Raw genomic sequence first — 6,703 nt, forward strand, 5'->3', positions numbered from 1 at the left:
GGAGAGGAGAGGATGGTGTTGGCAGGGGAGAGGAGAGAGCTGTTTGAGTGGAATTATTCCAGATTCCCCTGACATGCCCTCAGTTTTCCTTCAGCTGAAGTAGATTATTTTTTTTAATTTTTTCCCTCTCTCTTTAACATCATGTTACCAAAACACCACTGAATTTTCACATAAGTGAGGAGGTTAAATTAGTTTTTAAACTTCAAAATGTTAAGACACAAGTATTTTTGCTGAAGCATTGTAATACATAGGAAAGTAAATATAAATTATTTCCCCAATGAAAATAGCACCATGATTGCAGCAAGTTTAAACATCACATTTTAAAAAGCTCTTTTTGGTTCAAGTGCTCTCTTTATTTATGTTCCCAAACCCATAAATGCAGGTCTCCCCTTTCCAAACTCTTTTCACTAAAAATGCTACAGCGAACCTCTTAACAAACTAACATTGATCCACTCCATTGAACCAGTCTAACATTAATCTGCAAAACTGCTTTTCCCTGAGCAGTAGATACTTTTATCCACCATACTATTTAGCTAAAAGACATAAATAACCTGCAACTCAAATGCAACCTTCTGAAAACCTTTCTCAGCCAAAGACCTATTACATTTTTTCTCCAATATATGGTACACTAGAGACTTTTTGAAAAAGAAAACTTCTACTGTATATACATAGAACATCCTGGCGCATCTTCCATTGGAGAGGAGACTTTTATCAATTTCTGCTTAGCCACATTAATAGAAATCTAGAAAGTTCCACTAAAATGAGTGGAGTCAATGTGAGCTTCCAACATTTGACCAAGAGCAATGCTTCTGCCCCAAGAAGCTCTTGTCATATTTCCTTTTTACAGAAAGAAAAGCAAAAAACCTTTTAGCAGATAATGCAGAGGGAAGAAGAATTAATACTATTTTTTATTAAGGAGGCTGCACTCTGTCCCCAGTGTATATTTCTCTTTTCTGCCATTGAGTTAATATTAATTACGAGTAAGCTGGTGGGGTAAATTAATGACTGTTCCAAATCTCTACCCAGTATTATTTAAATGTGCCCTAACTCATTTTTCTCCTTCCACACTTATTTCAAAAGAGTGACTTAAATGTCAAAAAGAGAGTATTTCATTTTATTATTGTAGTACCCCAGCATTGACAAAACCGAGTGGGACCTGAGGGAAAAAGGATATGAACTTGCTATCTTCTGCCCTTTTCTTCTTGGATTGACAGGAGCAGGGGAATTAGCTCCCTTGATTCTCCAGAAATATATTTTTTCCTGCTCCGATGCAGTCAGCCACACAGGACAAGACAGGAGAGCTTCTGCTTACCCTCTCAAGGACTCCAGCAGATAGTCCACCTCTTACTACCAGCTGGAGCAGCCCTGGAGTGGTAGATACCTCCCTGCTTCAGCAGATCCCAGGGGTTAGTGCAAACTTTGGAGGTCCATCAGAAGGGCCCTACCCCTTTCTGCAGCTCATGCTTTGTGCTGTGCAGCTCAGTCCATCTCAGACCAAAATGCCTCTACTCCCAGGGCAGCTGGACTAGTAAAGAGCGGTTCTGGCATTTGTAGGCCTTCTTCCACTCATCCACAGACATGAATCAGGATTTTGGAAAAAATCCTCCGTTGCTTAAGACTATAAGTTTGCCCATAATAATGAATGTTTCATTTTAGACATGTATGATTTATATTTTGATGGCTCACATCATCATTTATGTAGCACCTGGCAAAATTAAATTTACAGAGAGCAGTAGTTTGGGGGTTTAAAGCTCTGCATTCTAAGGATCACAGAAACTGTGTTTGCTCTGTGAGGGTCTCACTTGGCATTTGCATGATCTGTTTTACATATCCACAGATAATAAAATATGCCATGCTATTTGTGATAAAAAACAATATATGAGATTTTGACTATGGGTATGGATAAAGAGGTTTAAATATATATACACCTATCTGCACATAATTTAAAAACTATTTAGAAGATTTTAATACCTGCATGTTACGTACTTACATGTATATATGATATACAATGTATGTATATATTATATATATGTGTATTGTTAATCATCTCAGTTACTGGGTCTTATTTATTTATATTTATTGTTTCTTTTGTGGCAATGCACAGCACTTCCAGCCCAGACAGGGGCTCCATTGCCACAGGTACACAGGCGGGCAGTGCTGGAAATGACGCCGTAGGTATCGCTGTGCCATACCAGCCCCGCTCAGAACTCCACAGTCATCTGTTAGCAGAATTTCATCTCCTCTATGTGCGAGAGGAATTGGTTGAATGCGGGATGGCTTGTGCCTCTTCCCCTCTTCAATCACTAGCCACAGGGAGATCTTTTCCCCTCTATGAAAGGCTTGTATTAGAAAAAGTAGACAGATGAGCAGCAAAGCAGGCACCATACTTCATCCGCACAGTCAAGGAGAACTTGCAAAAGCAGCTTGTGCCTTCTATTTTTGTCTCGATATTGATCATGCTTAATTTTTATTAAGAGTTAGCACGAATGCTAGAGGAGTAAATTAGGATACAGGTGTCAAGGAAAGGAAAGAAGAAGAAGGAAGCCTATTAAGGATGAAGTATGGAGGGGAGAAATGGGAGTCCTAGAAGGAAAGATGAAGAAAGACGATGGGCCAGTGGGGCTGGAGGGGAGGCACTAAGAAGCAGACAAAAATTATTTGGAGTTCATATGTCTCAGAAATAGTATGTTCTTGTGTCTGCAACCCAAGGATCAAATAGTAGTGCATAAAAGCTGGGGCAGTGCAGTATGTCCATGTTGTGGTTTAACCTGGCAGGCAGCTGAACACCACCCAGCTGCTGGCTCACTCCCCCCCTCCTTCGGTGGGATGGGGGAGAGAGTCGGAAAAAAAGTAAAACCCATGGGTTGAGATAAAGACAATTTAATGAAACAACAGAAGAAAAGAATAATGATGATGATGATGATGATGATGATGATGATGATGATGATGATGATAATAGTAATAATAATAATGGTAAGAGGATATACAGAATATACAAAACAAGTGATGCACAATGCAAGTGCTCACCACCTGCCGGCCGATGCCCAGCCTGTCCCCGAGCAGCGATCCCTGCCCCCTGGCCAACTCCCCCCAGCTCATATACTGAGCATGACACCACACAGTCTGGAATAGCCCTGTGGCCAGTTGGGGTCAGCTGTCCTGGCTGTGCCCCCTCCCAGCTTCTTGTGCACCTGGCAGAGCAGGGGAAGCTGAAAAAGTCTTTGACTGGGGTTAGCCCTGCTCAGCAACAACTAAACCATCAGGGTGTTATTGACATTCTTCTCATCCTAAATACAAAACACCACACTATACCAGCTGCTAGGAAGAAAATTAACTCTATCCCAGCTGAAACCAGGACAGTCCAGTACCTTCTATTCACATGTCTGATAAGGTGCATGAGCTCCTGCTCATACAGTGTGTCTAAATGTCAGTAGGTTGTGCAGTGCAGATATTTACCCTAACTCTAATGACAAGTTGAACAGACAGTGTCTGGAGCTTGCTCTTAGCTGGTCTTCCTCTTGCAGCTAACATCATGTTGGTCTTGCTGGGATTGAGATTGCACATTTAATTTCCAGCTGTGTTTGACTCCTTGGGGGACTGCCCATTCCATTGACTTTGGAGTTTGGATCAAGTCCTTTAAATATTCTGATGTTTGAAGTGAGCTTTTCATCTAATATACTTCCTATAATTACAAAAGGAATTATACATGAAAACAATTCCAGTATTAAATGCAATCAAGTTAAGGAGAAATATTCTTTCAGAGTTAGCCAAGTTCCTACGTACAAACAAATTATCCTAAAGCCTATGCCTTAATATGACCTTCTTTTACAGTTGTTTTAATAACCCAAAGCCTACAAAAATTGCATTTCTGTAAGCAACTTGTATATCTTTTTAAAGTGGCTCTCTTCTGCAGTGTTCAAATTAAACTTAAGCTGCTCTATTGCATCCGTAAGCCATTTCTTGCATGTTTTGCTTTTTGCCTCGCATGTAGCTAATGATGCTGAAGACCTTGGTATAAGCATTGTGTTGTGGGTTGAAAACAGTCACATTCTCCATATTCTCTATTCCCGCCTGGGTTTTGGTTTTGTCCTGACTCCTGACTAATTCACATTCTGTCCACTCTGTTGTGTTGCTGCCTGAACACTCTCTGCAACGAGCTGATGACTATCCCATTATTTGTCCCACTAGAAACACTTTTCTGCCTTTTCTGTAGGAACCAGAAGAGGATAATACATCTCGGCCAAACCCCCTCATTTTTCTGTGTTATGTCAAAAAATTAGGGCTGGCATCACCAGTTGCTAAAATGTCCCTTTGGAGAAAGCATTATATATAAAAAGATTCAAGCTGGCTATAAGCGTGTCTAGCCATGACACTGGTAGCTCACTATGTAAATCAAAGCCAGGCTCAGGAGAAGATGATCGTACCTGAAACAATGGTGCTGTAATTGAGAAATCCACTGCCAGCCTTCCTAGATCTCTTTTGACTTGTTGTGCTTCTTAATTAGCTTGACGTGCACATCAATTTAAACAATCCAGTTGATATAGGGCAACTTCTATAGCTGTGACTGTGATACTTAGAGCAGTGTCTTTTAGGAATGAATAAAATGCTTTCACAAGCTGAGAAATAAATCAGCAGGGTTTTTGACTGCTTTGGATTACTTAAGTCTTCCTTCACAACACTAATTCCTGATTCTTTCCTACTTATGTAATCTATACACTGCTGTGAATATGCTGATTTTCTCACCATGATGAACAGATTTTTTTTTTAGTTACTTTTGCCTTTATGTGTTTTACCAAGGCAGAAAGAAGAATGGAAAGGTATTTCAGCATTATAAACAACATATTGAAAAAAAACACCAGAGAAAGCTTAATTAGTCGGTGCCCATAAGTGGATATACTTGCAAGTCTCCCTGATTATCCATACATTGACAGTATTAAAATTGCACATAGAATTTAGGGCAAGATAATTTGGTATAGCTCCGTTTGTCTTTAATAGACCTATACCAGTTTACGCTAGTAAGGGCGCAGCCTGTTCTCAGCTACAACCCTACCACATTTTAAAATGGAGTGTACTTAGAGCTGTATTAATGACAACAAAGGAATATCAAGTCTTCCAAATTGATGGATTTTTCCCATTCGATTTGAGACTTTAAGAGTTACAAGCCAAACCAACTTGAAATTCCATCATAATGACTTGAAATCAATCAGATTCTTGTCCAGAACTTCAGTATAATCCAGGGACCCAAAAATCTAACCTCTCACTGGAAGAGTTTCATTAAAAATACTGAGCTGGTGTTATCCCTTGTTTCAGTGAAGGGTATTTTCAGGTTTCTTACTAAAGTTTAGCTGAAGTATCCGTGGAGCAATAAACCAGCCTGAGTAAACATATCTTACACCAATATCAATGAGATATTTGCCTTCATGGATTTGGGATTAAATTGCTGACACTGGACTCCAATAATCTCTTTTTCTTCTCAGATTAGATATAGCACAGAAAGCATGCAGAGGCCAAAAATCTTCACTTATTCTTCTGGTATCTTTATGATGAGGATCCTCAGCTGGTGTTCTCTAAAGTAGATTTGAACTTCGGTGGAACTGGTTTTATCCTGAGAATTGCTGATTAACATGCACATATACTCTGATACTGCTTATGGTTGCATTAGCTGCAGCATGAATGCCATTGCTAAGTAAAATATTCCAGCTAGCATATCCTCCATGTGTCCACTTCTGAATCACACAGAATCACAGAATCACAGAATGGCAAGGGTTGGAAGGGACTTCAGGAGATCATATAGTCCAACCCTGCTGCTAAAGCAGGTTCACCAAGACCACTTGGAATTTCTCGGAGACAAAGAAGCTGCTTTGGGAAGTCTGGGCCAGGCTGATAGATCAAGGCTAACCCCTCAGCTTGTGGCCATCCTAGGAACCAAAGCACAGGACATGCTTGGTTCCTGAAACTGTTGGAGACCCCTCAGTCCCTGAAGTATTGGCTACCCAGGAAAACTCTTGCAAGTTCTTCAGTGTTCCTAGTGCATAAGCAAATCCGTAAAGATGTGGGATGTTCATCATTAAGGCTGCTTGTGTCCTAGGTACCTTTTTAACACATAAAAGCAGATCAGTGTTTTCTTTTCCACATGTGGAATTTTCAGAGCTTTTAATTGAAGACTTTCCTTCAGAGAAATGTTAGTGAATATAATCCATTGAAAACAAGATACTTAAAGAACGTATCATCTTACTTCCATGTTTCCATGTTCGTGTTCCCATCCGGCTTTATTTTTAATGGCATGATTAATAAAGTTTGAAATAAATTCTAGCATGTCAGTTCCACATTGAAAACCAAGCAGCATCTCTGTCTGAGTCACAGAACGGCTGAGGCTGGAAGGCGCCTCTTGAAATCATCTGGTCCAGCCACCATGCAGAGGCCCCCAAACTAGGTTGCTCAGGGTCATGGCCAGTCTGGTGTTATCAGTCTGGTCTTGAGTATCTGCCCAGATAGAGACTCTGGGCAACCAGTGCTATGATGACCCTTAAATTTAAAAATTCTTTTCTTATGTTGAGAAGTCAGAGCCTAAGTAAGAAGCCATCTGAAGCCATATTGATAATGGGGCAAAGGTTTTGAGCTACAAAATCTTCTAGACATTTTTAAAATTTCCTCTGTGCAACAGCAAAATAAAGTAAAAAAAATGTTTGGTTTCTTACTTCGT

The sequence above is a fragment of the Egretta garzetta genome, unplaced genomic scaffold, assembly GCF_000687185.1.
Source record: "Egretta garzetta isolate BGI_Z169 unplaced genomic scaffold, ASM68718v1 scaffold45, whole genome shotgun sequence".
Lineage (NCBI taxonomy): Eukaryota > Metazoa > Chordata > Aves > Pelecaniformes > Ardeidae > Egretta > Egretta garzetta.